Source organism: Dromiciops gliroides, chromosome 3 (assembly GCF_019393635.1).
Source record: "Dromiciops gliroides isolate mDroGli1 chromosome 3, mDroGli1.pri, whole genome shotgun sequence".
Lineage (NCBI taxonomy): Eukaryota > Metazoa > Chordata > Mammalia > Microbiotheria > Microbiotheriidae > Dromiciops > Dromiciops gliroides.
The window spans coordinates 111,952,316-111,972,412 of NC_057863.1; the positions used below are offsets into that span (position 1 = coordinate 111,952,316).

The 20,097-nt window shown below is 32.6% G+C and overlaps 1 pseudogene; it reads right to left on the reverse strand.

The window, feature by feature from the left end:
- Positions 1-17,370: 17,370 nt before the first annotated feature.
- LOC122747203 lies at positions 17,371-18,655 on the reverse strand (annotated as a pseudogene).
- Between the last annotated feature and the right edge of the window lie 1,442 nt (positions 18,656-20,097).

The window sequence follows — 20,097 nt, forward strand, 5'->3', positions numbered from 1 at the left end:
TAAATTTGAGTCTTCTCATTCATATCACCATTGATCTCTGCCAAGGCCCTGGAATTGATATATTGACTAAGGAGTTACAGTTTAATTACAAATTCCACCACCATTTTATCTTCCAAGGACACATACTGACAAATTTTTTTAAAGTTGCAATAGTCCTAATATTTCAATATTTATTAAATTTAAATTTCTATGAGACTTATTTGTAATTGCATTATTCTTTTGATACCCAAATTATTGTGAGAAACAAACTTTAGTTTCAGGAATGCTGAGAGAAAAAGAATTTTTCAAAATAATAATAAATGAATTGTAGACTCATAGAAGAGATAGCAGCAGCCACAATTGGTCATCCAGCCTCTAAATAAAACACTGATTTCAGAAGAAGACTGTTCCATTCTTTGAAGTTCAGATTATACTAAATTTTTCTTTATACTAAACTTCATTCCACTCACTGGCCCAAATTCTTCCCACCTGGGACCTGAAATAATAAATCTAATTATTTTTCCACATATGCATTCAACTATGTGAATCTTGTCATATACATGTTCAAGTGTCTTCTTTGTCTTCAAAAGTCCCTTTCAAGTGATTTATGGAAAATGCATGTTCTTAGTAGTCATATCAGTGGAAAGTAAACTGATATGGTTAAAAAAAAACTGTAAAGGATTTGATTGTGGTTTCAGTGAAAGAGCTAATCTATTATTTTATGACCAGCCTAGATAAATATAGAGTGCAATCAATTAATTAATTAGCAAGCAATTATTAAGCAATTACTATGTAGCATGCACAGGTCAAGGTGTTTAGCAATAATGTATAAACAAGAACACCATCCCTATTCACAAATCATATACTTTTAAGACTATCTGTTGTTGTTGTTGTTATTGAGTCATTTCTGTCATGCCCAACTGTCCAACAGAGCACTGGCTCTGGAGTCAGGAGGATTTGAGTTCAAATTTGGCCTCAGACTTGCTAGCTGTGTCACCCTGTCTCCCTCACTTTCCCCATCTGTAAACTGAGTTGGAGAAGGTGGAGAAGGAAATAGCAAACCATTCCATTATCTTTGCCAAGAAAACTCTAAAAGAGTTTAAAAAAGGATCAGATATGACTGAAAATGAATGACAATAGAAGTTCATTTAACTGCTGGCCTCTTAACTGAAAGTACTGCCTAATCATGAGCAAATATTATGTTTTGATGCATTATTTCGTCAATAGAAGAATATGCTCAGTGAGGAAAAGTCCTCTACTGTTATAGGTTGACAGCCCTTCTGTAACATAAAATCCCAGTAAGTTATCTGTGGAACAGAGATTTTACATGATTTCCCCAAGTTCATAGTATTTTAAAGAAGCATGATTTGAATGCATATTGTCATTATTTATTGATTAGCTCTCCATCTCTACCATATGTGAATTAATCCAATTTTGAAGTTAAATCTAACTAAAACTATACATATATTAATAACCTAGTTATATGAGATTGAAGAAAGAAACATGAAGGAGTTTTGGCTAAACAAAAAGTGACTCAGAGTTCCTTATTGTATAAGCAAATAAAGGTAGAGTTGGACCAAAAAAAATGTTAGAAATATGACAGGTGAGGGAAAGCTTCCTGTAAAAGATGAGATTTTAGTTTATCTTTAAAGGAAGTAAGGGATGTCAGTAGTCAGAGCAGAGAAGAGCAATCCAGGCATGGGGGACAGACAGAGAACATAAACAGACATGAGAGATGGAGTATCTTGTTTGTAGAAGAACCAGGAGGCCAGTGTCATTGGATAAAAAAGTAAATATTTGGATGTAAGATATAAGAAGACTGGGAAGGTACAAAAGGTACAAGAAGGCTTGGCTAAGAAGGACTTTCAATGCCAAATATAGTGTTTTATGTGTTCCCGGGGGCAATAGGAAGTCACCAGAGTTTATTGAGTGGGGGGTTGGGTGGTTATGATTGGACCTACATTTTAGGAAAATCACTTTAGTGACTAAATGAAGACTGGATTGATGTAGAAGGAGACTAGATGGAGGCAAACCAAACATCAGGCTGTTACAATAGTCTAGGCATGAGGCGATGAGGGTCTGCACTAAAGTAGTGGTAGTATCAGAGGAGAGGACAGAGTATACTTGAGAGATGTTCCAAAGGTGAAATCAACAGTTCTTGGCAACAATTTGGATGAAGGGGATGAGGTAAATTCAGGAACTGGGAGGATTGTTTTGCTCTCTAGAATAAAAGGGACTTCCTTTGGGAGGGGGGAAGAGTTTAGGGGAAAAGATAATGAGTTCTATTTTTGACATATTGAGTTTAAGATATATTCTGGACATCTACTTTAGGATGTCTGAAAGAAAGTTGGAGATGTGAGACTGGAAATCAGTAGAGATATTTGAGCAGGAAGCTAGACTTGAGAATCATCAGCATAGATAATGTAGTTAAATTCAGTGGAGCTGATGATCATCAAGTGAACTAGTAAAGAAGGAGAAGAGAAGAAGGCTCAGGACAGAAGACTAAGGCACACCTAAAATGGAGGACATGATCTGGAGGAGAATTGAGCAAAGGAGACAAAGGAGTGGTCAGATATGTAAAAAGAAAACCAGGAGAGTGGTACCCTGGAAACCTAGAGAGAACAGAGTCTCAAGAAGGATAGAGTGTTCAACAGTGTCAAAGGCTGCAAAGAGGTCAAAAATGAGAATGGAGAAAAAGACCATTGAATTTGACAACTAAGAGATCATTAGTAATTTTGGAAAAAACTGTTTCAGAGGAATCATAAAATCAAAAGCCACATTATAAGGGGGTGAGAAAAAGAGAGAGGATAGATAGTGGAGGAACCTATTGTATTCAGCCTTTTTGAGGAGTTTGGTTACAAAGGGAAAAAGAGATATAAGATGATCACAGGAATGGAAGGATCAAGAGACTTTTTTTTCAGGATAGAGGAGACATGTACATATTTTAGGCAGTGGGAAATAAGCCAGTAGAGTGGCAGAGATTGAAAATAGGTGAAAGAGTGGGGATGATCTCATCTAAGAAGGAAGGTGGGTGACTAGGGGTCTGTAGACAGCAGCTACAAAAATGTTAATGGATGGTAGATATCAATGAACTTCAAAAAAAGAGGTTATTGAGTGATGGAGGAAGAGGGGAACTGAGAAATGGGGAATAAGGAGCATTTCAACTTCCCACCTCAACCAGAGGAAAATGAGTGAAGGTTCAGCTGGGTCTGGAAAAGATGGCCAGGGAGGCTGTCGTCATGGGAAAGGCAAGTTTCAATAAATGCTAGAAGTTGGAATGAATAGGAGAGAAATTGATTTAAGATGAAGGGATTTCCAATGCCTATGGAACAGAGGACACAGTAAAAGGGCTAAGTACAGTTAATATTAATATTTTAGAAAAATGAGTAATTAATCAATTGGCAAGTATTTTTTATGCACTTACTATATACCAGGTACTATCCCTGACACTACTAATACAAGTAAAAAGCAAAAACATTCTAAAGCCTCAAGGAGTTTACATTCTAATGAGGAAGACAAGACATCCATTAATTAGTAAGTACATGCAAGATAAAATATAGAAGAGATTAAAGGTAATCTAAGTATCAAAAGAATGAGTGGTACAAGCAACCAGGAAAGGTATCTTGATAAAGTAGACATTTGAGTTGAATTTAGAAGGAAGCCAGGGATACCAAAAATTTGAGATGAGAAGGAAGAACATTTCAGGAATGGGGTCAGAGAGTGCAAAACCAAAATTATGGGAGATGGAACATTATGTTTGAAGGGAAGAGAAAGAGAAATTATGTAAAGTGGGAGATTAAGTAACGAAAGAATGCAAAGATTTAAGGATTATTCAGAAACCTCAAACCACACAAATTTTCTTTTAAGAAGATAACTGAAAGGTTCTATATATGGCAAACACTGAATAACTACATTAAAACATGAAATTAACTATATCTTCATTTATAGGAAATACATGATTACCAACATATATCTTATTAAAATACATTATTTGCATTCAATTAAGATCATTGACTAGCTAGAACAAAGGTCAAACTAACAATGAAAAGAACTTGCTTTTATAAGGGAAAAATGTTATCCATACTGAAAATCTATAATGAATAACAAAGACATTGATTGAGATGATCACCAATGCTTAAAAAAAATTAAACTGATATAAAATTCCTCTATGATGAGGACCAAAACCAAATCAGTCCTAAAGGCAATTTTTTTCTCTCTTTGCTAGGTATAGAGACATGATACTTAAAGGCAATGTCAACTTAGAGCATCAACTAATATGCAAAACCTTATGAAAAGGGATAACAGGAGATTATGGGAACTATCATCTTGCAAAACAGGAAAAAAACTTTCAGAACTGAAAACAATCCTGAAGAAAATTTGGTGGGACATCCAAACAAAACAGAAAATTTATAGATGAAACTGAAAATGAAACCAAAAAGAGAAGACAGATGGAAGAGGCTTACCATGCTGAAGATGATACAGATTTAAAGCTACTTCTTTGCCCTTTTTCAAGTTCTTTCAGAGAATGTAAGAAATGCTTTTTTTGGGGGGGGAATATTATTAAATTTAATTTTGTTGCTATATCTTTATATCATTTTTGAATGAATCTTCTCTTTTCCTCTTCCAAGTAAATAATATCTTATAAAAATGAAAAAAGTGAGAGAATATTAGAATAATTCATAGAAATTAAACAATATCTATCTCAGATCTGACAAATTACATATATATATATATATATATATATATATATATATATATATATATATATATATATATATATATATATATGTTTGTTTAATACACAGTCCTCAACTTCTTTAAGGAAAGGAACAAGTTAATTTATTATTTCTCCTTTGGTGTCAAATCTGGTAATTTTACAGTGTTCAAATTTGTTCACTTCATTCTTTCCATTTAAATTATTATATTCACTGTTTCTATTTCTGGTTCTCCATGTTTAGTTTACCATCGTTTTATAAAAGTCTTCTCTTGCTTCTCTGAATTTTTCAAATTCATCTTTTCTTGTGGCTCAGTAATAGCTCCTTATATTTATTATCCTAATTTGTTTGGAATCCCAAATTCATGAACAATCTACTCTGTCTTCAATTCTTTCCTGCCACCAAAAAATGGTTCTATAAATATTTTGGTATACATAGAATATTTCTTTCTGTCTTAGATATTCTTTGCTATGTGCATAGCAGTAGAGTCACTGGAGCCAAGAGTGAGAACATTCTATTCATTTTTTGAACAGTTACAAATTATTTTTAGGATGTTTAACAACTTCAGAACTCCAACAGTTTACTTATCTTTTTTCTTGGGGAAGTGATTTTTTTAATAATAAAAAGATTATAGAAGATATTTTTGTTGAAAATGTGACTGAAAAAATTAAAAACAACCACCCTATACTCCTCTTTTCATATCTCCGTGACCAATTAATCAGAATGTTCTAAGCACATATCATGTATATTCTGATGATAATAGAAAAAATGAACAATCAGGATTTTGTAGTTGATTTGCTATAGTAAAAATGTTTTAGAATTATACAACTTACTGAGAGCTAGAGTAAATTAGAAAGTCTGCTATATTAATTATTGTCTTGATTAACAGAAAAAAAAATCAACTCAGAAGAGCATAACAGGCTTAATGACTCCCTTTCTACAAGGTGACTTTAATTCACCTTGTTTTTAAAATAACAAAAAAATTCCTTTTTAGAGGCAGCCATAAATGTAATTTTCTCAAAAACCTATGAATCAATAAGCAATGAACACTAAAACTGGGAAATGCATGTTCATCATTTACAAAGAATAATTTCTTGATAGATGCTATGCACAAAAAGCAGAGGGATTCCATACAAAGTAATGATATACTCCAGATGTTTCTATTGTTATATAGAATTGTGATGATTTCATAAAGCCTTAGAATACTATGGGACCTTCTTAGTATGATTCATGGTTACTCTGAGACCAGCCCAATAATGCAAGAATCACAATAGCCAGCAAGCCATAGATGTATAAGTGTATGCACAAATTACTAATTGTGAACCAAAAAAAAATTACACTAAATAAAGAAGAATAGTTATCCAATTATGCCACACAGCTATATAAAAGATCCCTTGAGTTATTTCACCAGTACTTATGTACTAGATAGACACTGTAGTTAGGCAATGAGTTTGGTCTAGAATTGATTAGAATTGAGCTAGACAAGGCTTGGCTGAATTAAGGTTGTTGCGGGTTTTCTTGTTTTATTTTTTTGATCTCAAGGCATATACTACTTCAAAAAATCATGTTTTAATACTGCTATTCTTAGGAGGAAGAAAGAAAGAAAGAAAGAAAGAAAGAAAGAAAGAAAGAAAGAAAGAAAGAAAGAAAGAAAGAAAGAAAGAAAGAAATAAAGAAAGAAAAAGAAAGAAAGAGGCAGGAATGGAGGAAGTGAGGAAGGGAGGAAGGGAGGAAAAATAAAAGAAGGAAAAGAACTATATGAAGAGAAAAGGAGTTTATTTCCTAATCAAGTAAGAATGAGCTATAATAAATGATTAGCACGTATTGCCTTGATATTAAAAAAATATATATTAAAACACCTAGAGGAAAGCATATAGGTAATTTGGTAATATGTTACACATTCATGAACCATCATGAATGGATACATTAAAAACAAACCAGCTGAGGGGCAGCTAGGTGGTGCAATGGATAAAGCACTGCTCCTGAATTCAGGATGATGTGAATACAAGTCCAACCTCAGACACTTTACATTTACTGGCTGTGTGACCTTGGCAAGTCACATAACCCTCATTTCCCTGCAAAAACAAACAAACAAACAAACAAACAAACAAAAACTAGCTGAAGGAATACCTATATTATTGAGATCACAGCATTTTTGCCACTGTTCTATTTTATGTCTTCTACTGGATAAAAAATAGGTGATTCCTTTAACTAAAATTTGTGTAGCATCATACCCTTCTGATTACTCTCATCTGGACTTGCTCTATGTCCCTTTAAAACTGTGGCACTTAGGGGACATTTACTAGCTGTGTGGGCAAGTCACTTAATCTAAATTGCCTCACAAACCCCCCCAAAAAATTAATTAAAACTGTGGCACTTAGAAATGGCCCAGTTCTTTGGATATGGTTTCACCATTATCCATATGTTTGGTTTTTTTCAGGAGGCCATAAAGTTTTAGAATTCTAGCTTTGTAAAGCATGCGAAAAGTATAATTTTCCACCAATGCAGGAATATGATTAACATATTAATTTGCTCTGTTTTATGAAATTTTAATAAAACCACAAAATTTTCTAGAAAAAACAATGAATCAATGATTGGTTGACTATCAGACAATATATACTATATCAGCCCAATAAGTGGTTACAAATTCCCTGAAAATTTAAAGTAAAAAGGAGCTCTATTACATAGGAAAATTCACTTTATGTTTAATTGGCTTTAATTTACAGAAAATTCCCTCATATATTGAACTGAAATATACTTGAAATTCCAATTGATTATAATTTTCTCCACCTTAAGATGCTTCATAGAATAAACGTAATCCCTCTTCTACATGAGAAATCTGAAAACTCAGAAAAAAGTGCTCATATTCACCTTGTAATTTGAGCTTCTTCAAACTATTGCCATATGAAATACTTTCCAGATACCTCAGATACCCTGGGAAATCTTTTCTGGATATATACCAATTCACTTACATTCCTCTGAAACAAATATTTTGACATGACTTGCATGTTGTAAAATTCTACTTCTATTAATGCAGCTTTATTTCAAAGAAAATTAATTTTCAGTGATTTCAAGTTATTTCATTCCTTTTCTTTAAGGACTTAAGATTGCAGTCCTTTTTCATTTTCCCAAATTTAAATCCAATCTATCAAGATAAAGGATACAGTAAACATTCAGAGACTACAAATATTAAGAATATTAGAGGGCAGAGCCAAGATGGCAGAGAGAAGCCAGGAAGTTGTCTGAGCTTTCCCATGTTTCCCTCAAAAACAACATTAAATCAAGCCTCTGAAATAATGAACAACTTTAGCAAAGTTGCAGGATAAAAAATAAACCCACATAAATCATCAGCATTTCTACACATGACCAACAAAGCTAATCATCAAGAGATAGAAGTAGAAATTCCTTTTAATGTATAGGTAGATAATACAAAATACTTGGGAGTCTACCTGCCAAGGCAAACCCAGGAACCCTATGAATACAATTACAAAACACTTTTCATACAAATCAAATCAGATCTATGTAATTGTAAAAATATCAATTGCTCATGGATAGGCCAAGCTAATATATTAAAAATGACAATTCTACCTAAATTAATTTACCTATTCAGTGCCATACCAATCAGACTTCCTAAAAATCATTTTATACAGTTAGAAAAAATAATAGCAAAATTCATCTGGAAAAACAAAAAAGTCAAGAATATAAAGGGAACTAATGGAAAAAAAAACAAATGCATAGGATGGTGGGCTAGCCATACCAAATTTGAAGATATACTATAAAGTGGAAGTTATCAAAACTATTTGGTACTGGCTAAGAAATAGAGTAGAGGATCAATGGAATAGGTTAGGCACAGGAGACACAGTAGTAAATGACTATAGTAATCTATGGTTTGATAAACCCAAAGACTCTAGCTTCTGGAATAGGAACTCAGCATTGACAAAAACCACTGGAAAAACTGGAAGATAGTATGGCAGAAATTAGGCATAGACCAACATCTTACCCCTTATACAAAAAATGTCAAAATAGGTTCAAGATTTAGACATAAATGGTGATGCCACAGATAAATTAGGAGAGAAAGGAGCAGTTTCCCTCTCAGATCTATGGAGAGGAAAATAATTTATGTCCAAATAAGAGATAGAGATATTATGAAATGCAAGACAGAAGACTTTTATTACATCAAATTAAAACGTTTTTGTACAAACAGAATCAATACAGCCAAAATTAGAAGGAAGGCAAAAAGCTGGGAAAAAATTTTAGAGCCAGTATTTCTGATAAAAGCCTCATTTCTAAAACATATAGGGAACTAAATCAAATTTGTAAGAATGTAAGTCATTCCACTTGAGAAATGGTCAAAGGATATGAACAGGCAGTTTTCTGATGAAGAAATCAAAGCTATCTATTACCATATGAAAAAATGCTCTAAATTACTATTGATCAGATAAATGCAAATTAAAACAACTCTGAGGTACCACCTTATCCCTATTAGATTGGCTAATATGACAAAAAAAAAGGAAAATTATACATGTTGGTGAAGCTGTGGGAAAACTGGAAAACTAATGCTTTGCTGGTGGAGCTGTGAACTGATCCAACCATTCTGGAGAACAATTTGGAATTATGCCCAAAGGGCTATAAAGCTGTGCATACCCTTTGACCCCAGCAATACCACTATTAGGTCTTTTTCCCAAAGACATCATAAAAAAGGGAAAAGGATGCACATGTACAGAAACATTTATAGTAGCTCTCTTTTTTAAGGCAGCAAAGAATTGGAAATTGAGGGAATGGCCATCAATAGGGGAATGGCTACACAAGTTGTAGTATATGGATGTAATGGAATACTATTGTGCTGTAAGAAATGATAAGCAGGCAGATTTCAGAGAAACCTGGAAGGACTTACATGAACTGATGCTGACTGGGAGGAGCAAACCCAAGAGAACATTGTACACAGTAAGACCAACATTGTGTGATGAACAATGGCAATAGACTAGACTCTTAGCAGTGCAATGGTATTAAACAGTTTCAAAGGACTCATGATAGAAAATGTTCTCAACATCCAGAAAAAGGAACTGTGGATTATGAATGCAGGTTGAACTATACTGTTTCTACTTTTAGACTTTTTTTCCTTCTTTTTTGAGGTTTTTACCTTGTGATCTGATTCTTCTTTCATAAGATAACTAATATAGAAATATGTTTAATGTGAATGTACATATATAACCAATATCAGACTGCTTTTCATGTTGGGGAGGAGGGAGGGAAGGAAGGGTGGGAGAAAAATTTGGAACTAAAAATCCTATGAAAATAAATGTTGAAAACTATCCTTATATGTAAGTGGAAAATAATAAAATACTTTTAAAATTATATTAGAAATGCAGAATTACAAAGATGAAGTTAGTTAATTATTCATCAGAAAGGGCATGGAAAATCTGAATGTGGAGACTCATGTGCTATATTACTCTTTCATGGAACTGCTGGAATGAGGAAAGATACAGATAATCCAGAATGTACCTGGATACAGCAAATCAGTATGTTGAAGCTCTTTGATATGGTGTCATATGAAAATTGATTAAAGGAACCGATGGTGGTTTTTCTTCACCCTATATTGTTTTTAATGTATCCATTCATGACATCATCTTGTGTCATTCTGGTTCATGTATGTGTAAAAGATTACCAAATTACTTATAGGCTTTCCTCTAGGTGTTTGTATATATATATATATATATATATATATATATATATATATATATATATATATATATATATATGTGTGTGTGTGTATATATGTATATATATATATATTCAAGGATTTATATTCAAGGATTCAAGGCAACACTTGTGCTAAAAAAAAGTGTGCAAGTAGCAAAGAAACAGGTTTAGGATTGAGCTAAGTGGAAACATTCTCATAAATAAAACCCATTTAAGATGGGATTCCTTGGAAAGTAGTGACTGCACCCTCAGTGGAGTTTTGCAAATAAAGGCAGTTATATTGTAGAGAATATTCATATGCAAAATATGAACTGGACTAAATGGCCAGTAAGGTCTCATGAAACTGAGATTCTGTGATTCTGTGATTTTCAACACTTAATGCTCAGCTATTATAAGCTAGAATTTGGGGGCCAAGTTTAGAAAATGAATGGGTAAGTATTTCATAGGGAATTGATCTTTTCTACACATTTATATTGTTAAATCCACAGAGGAAAAAATGTGGTGAAATAGTAAATCTGTAATTAAGAAAAACATTATGTATTTTGATGAAGTAATATATATGTATATATATATACATATATATACATATGTATGTATGTGTGTATGTATATATTTATATATATATATAAATATATATTTATATAAATTTTGTGTGTGTGTGTGAGTGTAAACTCTGAACTACAAGAGTAAGCATTGGAAATGTATACACCCAAAATTAACTCAGTATGGATGTCTAAAGATACTGAAATATCCTGGGTCTATGTTGTGATAGAATGGCTAGTTGAGTTAGTGTTGAATAGATTTTTATCTGATTCATTTCCCAGTATTAGCTGCATGAAGCGAGACAGTGTAATGAGTCTAGTTTTAGACAATTGATTTTATGCAGCTATGCTTGATGATGCAAAGAAGGACCTTGACACTGTTAACAGAATACAGAAATTTGCAATTTTCTAGAAAGCTTTTCTACCTTGGCTAACTAGGAACTTCCACAAAAGTCCTGAATGTAATTCATGAATGACTATGCTAATATGTGGACCCCAGAAAAACACATCCAAGAAAATACATACCAGATTATGGATTGTTTTGCAAAGTTAATGAAGCACACTGTACTGACATTAATCTTGAAGAAGACTAGAGCCATATATCAAACTGTACCAGCTAAATAGGCATCCTTACATCAGCACATATGGTAGAAAACCTTCACTGTCTTCTTTGGCAAGGGACTGTGGATGATGATTGGAAGTATTTTGTTCAGATAGGACAGATGGTGTAGGAATATGAAACATCAAAAAGAAAAATAAAATATATTGATGGTTTTACTCCACATGGAAACAAAATTTAAAAGAAAATGATTTAGCTTGATTTTTGAATTGCTAAAAGAAAGGGGCATGATTGGAAATGTGGAGATGGAAGAACACCAAATCAACAGTGAAAGCAACCTTGTTGTTTCTCTTATAAAAAAAAAATGTTCAATTTTACCCAGACACAGGTTTGAAAGAATGGAGGGCACTGGTAATTTGAGCAAAGCAAACATTGCAAAGAATACAAAGAAGACTTGGCCTGCTTTTAAAATAGAACAAATATTTGTGAAAACAGTTTCTTTCCAAGAATTGGGGGACCACAGAGAAAAGTATAAAATCTGTTAGATGTTTTTTTTTTATATATCTTAATATGAATAAGTGAATGAGAAAATGATTGCAATTAAACAACAAATCAGTGTAAAAATAATACATGCTTAAAAGTAGTGGAAGAAAAATACAGAAATGGACCAATATACTTTGGGTCAGACTAACAGATCTTAAACAAATCTTTAAAGTTATAGATGTAGATAATTAACTACATACATTTACATTTACCCCCATGTATATATATAATGTACATACATATATATGCAAATATATACATAGAGATATACCCACACTTCTATATGTGTATATACATGTACACACATATATATGTATATATACATAGAGATATACCCACACTTCTATATGTGTATATGTGTATGTCCACATACATAAATATGTGCATATACACATATTAACACATAATATGCACTCATGGGTAAGGTTGAAGAACATTTACTATTTCATGAAAATTTATTAAAGAAAATAATAAGACTTTTTGGAAATACCTATCAGATAAATTAATGATTTCTAAAAATTCTTCTGAATAACCTTTTTATATTAATCTATGCTGAAATATGATGCCTGAAATAACCATAAAATTTTACTACAAAAATTCTGAGGGAAACAAAGAGCAGACAAGAAAAATTAACCACAAAATTTAAAAGGTTGCAAATATATTTAAAACTACAAATTGTGTAAGGAATCTATCCAGGGATTCCAACATGTCCTGTGGTTCCATTGGTACAGGAAATTCTAAGAGAATAAACTCCATGTCAATGCAGGTTGGCACCTTCTGAATAACTTAGAGAGCTTCCTAGATCACTGAGAGGTTCAATGACTCACCCAGGCAATCAAAGAACTAAAGTGTCTCAGAGGCAGTACTTAAGTCCAAGTCTTGCTAGCTTTGAGGCTCATTCACTATCCATTACATGACACAGGCACTCTATGTTGATATGAGATTAGAAAATACATTTAGGGGGCAGCTAGGTAGCACATTGGATAGAGCAGCAGCCCTGGAGTCAGGAGGACCTAAGTTCAAACCCAGCTTTAGACACTTGACACTTACTAGCTGTGTGACCCTTGGCAAGTCACTTAACTCTAAATAAAACCCAAACAAAGAAATAAAAATATTTAGACTTAGCTAACTTAATTAGGGATAGTGAATGTACTAAAATTGAGGGTTTTTGAGTTTTGTTAATAGGGTGGTTTATTGAAGTTATGCCTAAGGACAGTTTAGATTTTTTTGTTTGTTTGTTTGTTTGTTTGTTTTTGTTTTTTAAGAAACATTAGGTTGAGATAGCAGAATTTTAACACTAACAAAGGTTTAAATTTGCTAATTTATGTGGGGGTAAAGTTTGGAATAGTGGCATGGGAAAAACAATTTAAAAGGATTTCTTGGAGAGTGGCCTTTCCTTTATGAATGATTCTCAGATGCAAAGAGAATGAACCACAGTTAACATGAACTGTGATATTGTTAATTTAATTAATTACAAATTCAGAAAATTAATAGCCTCCTAGATTAATAGTATTATAAGAATGAAACAATCAAACATTTCTTAAGCATCTACTATATGCCAGGAATTTGGCTAAACACTTTACAAATATCTTTTTTTATCCTCACAACAACCGTAGGAGATAGGAGCTGTCATTATTCGCATTTTGCATTTGAGGAAACTGAGCCAGACCAGTCACAGATGGTCAAGATTTAAGATCAGATTTGGACTCAGATTTTTCTGAGGTCGGGTTTTTCTGCATGCAGATCCAGTGCTCTATCCATTGTGCAACCTATCTATCTTTTCGGCTGAAAGGGATCTGAGAAGCCACTTAGTCATTTCAAGAAGTTCTTAACATTTTTTGTCTTATGTGCCCCTTTAGTAGTTTGATGAAGCATTTGTATCCCTCCTAAAAATGATGTTTTTAAATGCATGAAATAAAACACAAAGGATTACAAAGGGAAAGAGTTAAATTGGAATGTGGCTATCAAAGTATTATAAAAACAAGTTCATTAATCCCAAATTGAAAATTCTTGATCTATTCCAAGCCTTTAGAAATGAAGAAGTTGAGACCTTGAAAGGTTAAATGAGTTACTCAGCCTCTCATGACTATGACTAGAATTCAGGTCTCAAGATAGATATACCCTTTATTTTCCTGCAAAAAACAAAAACAAGCAAACAAACAAAAAAAAAAAACATAGGGCTATGTTATTGTCCTAAAATTCAAAGATATATAAGCTTTTCTCTAATGAGTTTCATATATTTTCTTTTCATTGAATAATACAATTGAAGAAATCAATTTACTATTTTCCAAATCAATGGTAATAAATGAAATATACTATGCATATATGTGGATCTGTATTTTTACAATCACATTTCACATGGGTATGCTTCATGACTTGAAACTATCTCAATTTTTTTTCAAAAGTCTTTTCAATGACTTATAATGAATCAAAAGCATTTAGCCTAATTATCCACCTATGAAACATTAAATGAGGCAGGTAGGTGGTACAGTGCATAAAATACTAGACCTAGAGTCAGAAAGATCTAAATTCAAATCTATCCTTAGTCACCTACTCTTTGTGTCACCATGGGCGAGTCACTTAACCTTTGTTTGCCTCAGTTGCCTCCAATGTAAAATGAGGATAAGAAAATAACACCTATTTTATGATTGCTTCAAGGATGAAATCAGTCAATACTTTTAAAGTATTGGCACAAAGTAGGCACTGTATTACTTACTTTAGCAATTTCTAAGAAGAATGAAACTTGGCTTCCCATCATACAGAGCTAGAAAAACAACTGTTAAAGCTGGTCCCTCACAATATATATGTACATATGTGTATACCCATTCACAGGTATTTTTTTTTAATTTTCAATACTTAATTTAAAACATGTTAAAATTAAGATTGACTTTTTATGAAGGAACCTCCAAGTATTAAATAACTGACTACCTTTTCTATCTCTAATAAACCATCATCATCTTTTAAATTGATCATATTTAAAACATTCATGTTAGTAGCTTGTAATTCATAATGAAGCCTGCCTTAGAAACAATTATAAATGGTGATTAATTTTCTAGGACAGGATGCCAAAACCTATGTTAGCCATAATAATATTGGACTAATTATATTTTCTTGAATTTGTAATATCATAAGATCATAGAATTGGAGGTGAAAGTCCAAACCATTCATTTTTTAGAAGAAATTGAGGCACAAAGGGATAATGTTTGTATAGTCAGTTAGCCAATAAGAAGTATCTCAGGTGAAATTTCAGGTCTGATCTTCCTATCTCTAAGTTTCATATTTTATTCACTTCTCTATACTTTCCATTTGATTCCTATAGAGCAGGTCAGGGAAGAAAGATAAGAAGGAGGAGTTTTCCTTCTCTTTCCAGAGTACAAGGACTGTTTCTTTTGAAGGAATGAAAATTTCTCTGTGGTACCTTCACAAAATCTCTTTTTTCACCTCTCCTTTCCAACTCCTAAGGACCCATTTCATCAGTTATCCCACATCCTTAATATACTCTAATTATCCCACTGTGGCAACCCATGCAGGCCTACTTTATTCACTGAAACAGTCTATGCTCCCAAACTCTATAAGAGCTTCTCCCTCTTTCCTGTAGGTGGAAAAATTCTAACTTTTTCAGTTCAGTGACATTAGTTAGGAGGCAAGCATTCTGATTGAAATAATTCTCCTTAATGTATAATTGAGGATAGCCCATTGATTTTCTTGGAGGCAATTTCAGGATATCCATTAAGACAAATGGCAATTTCCATCAGTATTAAAAATATAGTTTAAAAATCAAACAATAGGCAGAAATATTTTTTTTTGGATGAGGGCATACTTGCTTGCAAGTTTGTCAGTACTATCAGATCTTGTTGTGATAGCTTTTTTCCAGCTTTTTATGCTTTTTCATTTATGAGTCTATATCCTCTCCAAAGATTTCTAAATTGGCTTCTCTGAAAACTGTGGGCTGTTAGGAAAAATGTCAGGATGTTGGCAATTTTTTGAAGTGGTGTAACGCTTGGAATGATGCCACCTGCTGGAGACTTACTGTAGAAGAGTTCTGCTCATGAAGTGAAGGTCTCTGAGGGCAAGACCAGGAGTCTTTTCTTTGGCATCAGGAAGTGACGTTGGCTAGTGGGAGGAAGAAGGAAGAGACTGGCGCTCTGTCTTGCTCTCTTTCCTGAGGACTCTGGTGGAGAGCGGAGCTAGAAATGTGCTCTCCCTTTAATAGATAGATGAATGTAGGCCTTTCTCTGTCTCTTTACCAAATTCTTATTCTCCTTAATAAATGCTTAAAAGCCTAACTCTTGCTAGAGCTTATAATTTATTGGCGACCATTCATTAGATATTTTAGACAGTTTAGCTAGAATTTTAGCCTTAACAGAGGTCATATGTCTAATGTGTTTGTATATTGGTTACATCTCATATGTGTCATTGTGTTTTTTATCTAACTTGGTAGCTTTTACCTCAACCATTTCTTCTTCATATCTGTTGCTATTGGGGCAAGGTAGGGATTTCCTAATTAAATAATAAAACATGTGGTGTTTTCAGTAGTAGTGAATAATGTCAGTACACTATCCTTCATCAACTTGACAGTGGAAGCAATTATCTAACTTTGATCTCTTCTGAAACTTACCTCCAATAAAATACAGTTCCGCAGTTAATGTTTTTCTTAGAGATTATGGCCCAATAGTATTATTCAATGAATTTATGATTTAAAAGAAACTTACTGTAGATGAATTTGCAATTAAGAAAGACATTTTACCTAAAGTGTTTCAATTGAATTTTTATCTTCCTGAAAGTATAATATAAACATTAATTACATGGATATGATACTGATATTTTTAGTTTTGATAATAGGAGTTTTGATAACAGGATTAACTTTATAAATTGTTTTATGACTTTTCTCTTAAAAGTGAGCTAATTTTACACAGTCATATTGTTTTTCAATATATCCCCATGCTTGATTTTAAGAGAGAGCTGAACAGGTGATATACTGTCCATGATAAGTAAAATCAGAACAATCTGAGAAAAAAAAAAGTTACAATGCAAATATATCTTTAAATACAAAATAGCAAAATGTTAGGCAATGAAGACTTTATTAGAACATGATATTTTATTTTATTACAGGAATTATAATCATTTTTACTTAAAAATGAAATTTAATTCATAGATGTATGCCATATATACACAAACGCAATTATAGCACAACTGGAATTAAAACAAAATAAGAAAAAAGATCTCTTGCTTCCTAAAAGTAGTCAAAAAAGTTTTAAAAATCATCTCAAATAGATCATACAAAAAGAGGAATCTTCTTAACTAATGCAAAAATTCACCCAAAAAAGAAGCTCTAGTCATCAACAAATGCATTTTTCCCTTGAAATACTGTAATTTTAGACATCTGTTTTTTTTTTCTTTTCCAGCTTGCTTCCCAAAAAGGAAGAAAGGGGCTGCTGCAATTTCTGATTCTTATTTTCATGCCTTGTAGACATACTCCTATCAAGGTAATTCGTGATCTGAGATTCATTTTGTTGAAAACATGGAATTCTTTTTTAAAGAAGCTATTCTCTGGCACTTCTTCTTGTCCTTCTGGATTCAGATAAAGAAGGGAAAAAAAAGTTAATTCTAGCTTCCTGGCTTTTGTGGTTGGCCTCATTTTCTCACACTCACTAGTTTCTCAAGCTTTTCTTTTTCAGGCGACACTTTTTTGGAAATGTTTTCATCCTTAATTGAAGAATAGCAGCTATTTTCCTTCTTTCTGATTCTCTTAACTTTCCCAATAAAGAAATCATCACTATCACTATCTTCAAATAATGAAAACTGTTTACTTTTGTTCTATTTATTTTGTTGGTTATGGCAAGATTCCTCTTTTTTTGTATTTTGGGTTTTAAAGGCAAGAAAGAAGACTCTTGAGAAGGTTTTATTGCCATATGGGGAGGAATCCTTGCAAACTTCCATCTCATTTTTTTTTTTCGAAATGTGTTTGGCTTCTTTGATAACATTTTGATATTTTCTTCCTTTTTTACTGTACTTTCTAGGTGTTTGAACTTATTCACATTATCAAAAGAGTTCTGATTTACCCCTATCTCCTCATTGTAATTTTTGTCTGAAGAATCTTTTGATGATTTGACTTCATCAATAGTCTGTCTTGCATCTTTAAATGCTTTGATAGCAGCTTTTAGTGCATCTATATTTTTCTTCAGTAATGGATATGTAGCAAGTCTAGCAATTGCTCTTTTGGTTGCCATAGAATCTAATAGCTGTGTGACTCTGAGCAAGTCACTTAGCCCCTATTGCCTCAGATATCTGGGGCCATCTCTAGTCATCTTGTTGTATATTTTGCCATTAGACCCAGATGGCCCGTTTTGTAGATTTTTTTTCAAGGTTTATATCATCATCAAGAGCAGATTTGGTTACTTCATCAGGTTTTATATCCTTCTTGGCATTAATTTCCTAAAGTAATCATTGTGTTCATCTTTGATTTTTTTTGCTAATATATCTTTAGTGCCCTTTTTAAAATTAAATTTGGCAAGATGCCTGGTAAGCCTGTGGGTAACCAAAACTCAAGTCCTCTTTACTTCTTTTCTCATCTTCACCACCTCATTATTGAGATTTAGAATCCCCATCTGAGCCATAGCAAGGCCTCAACTACAACTGAGGACAATGGCACAGAGTCCTAGCTGCCTGGTGACATCCACATCACTTCACAGTCACAGCTACAGCACACTTCTGGAGAAAACCTAGATGATTTTTTAGGAGATAAATAAGAACAAAGAAAATACCAGAGATGTATTTTGTTCTATTCAGATAATTTTAAGGTTATAATCATCATTAAGAAAAGTCTAAGTATCATTTGCTATTTTTGGCAAAGAAATATCCAGGTTATGTCTAGATTATTGAAGTCGCCCATGATTATTAAAAGATGCCGCTGTACCAAGTGTCTATTCTATTTTCAGGACTCCACATCTATTTTTTTTTTTCTTTTTTGCTCAAATGGTCAATAGTAAGTATAAATGGTTATGTTTTTTTAAATGTTTCCTTCCACTGATATTCACCTTCTCTACTATGCTTCCTTATTATGTTTCCTGAATCTCATCATTTGAACACATCATCCTAATACCTTAATACCATCTTCACCCTACCACCCTCACATTTAAGTGAATCATTTTCCTCAGTTGATTTGCATCCTCCCAGTCTTCTTTCCGTTTGAATTGATCTTTACTATTGCCAACTCTTTTCTTAAATGTCTACAAAGTATCCATCCTTATTTTCAAACTCTAGCCTTCTTCACAAGTCCTATACCTCTGAACTCCCTTTCAACATTTTCCTTCTCCTTAAACTCTTAGTACTTCTCTTTTATTCTGTTCCTTCTCTCACAACTTCTTTTCATGAAAGTTGACCCATAAATAAATAAACAAACAAATAATTAAATAAATGAATGATTGAATGAACAGTTAAATAAATAATGTGTATGAGTGTGTATAATTATTAAACTATATCTTTATTTGGCTTCATTCACATAAGACCTTATATTCATCAAGATTTTAGGTTGGAAATCAATGTCCTAAATAATGCTATGATGTTAATAGATGATAAATAATAGGTTAATATATCTCCAATGAATCTATTCATTTTAATGTGTATATTCTCCCCTAAATGAAAATGAAGTCCTAATCTTGTATATCAGGCAACATTTGAGATTCATTAAAGATTCAATTTTAGCTAGAACTGCTACATGAATATCACTCAAACAGATTCAACTGAAACAATTACTCCACCAGAATTAGCACTTATAATAATTCAGTAAAATAGCTAAATCAAATTTTAAAAATAAAATGAGAAATTTGAATGAGAAAAGATTTCAAATAAAACATTTTAGTACCATAGTAGAAAAATAAGAAGAGAATGAATTTTACTAAGTATTGAAGAGAAGAATCCATATGAATTTATTTTCTTCATCATTAAACTAATATCCCCCAAGTGAAGAACACATTGAAAATAAAAAGTGAGAAAATTGATCCTGTATAGAGTTTTAGACAGGGAGAAAGTTATGAGCCTAAGAAGAAAATAACTAGGA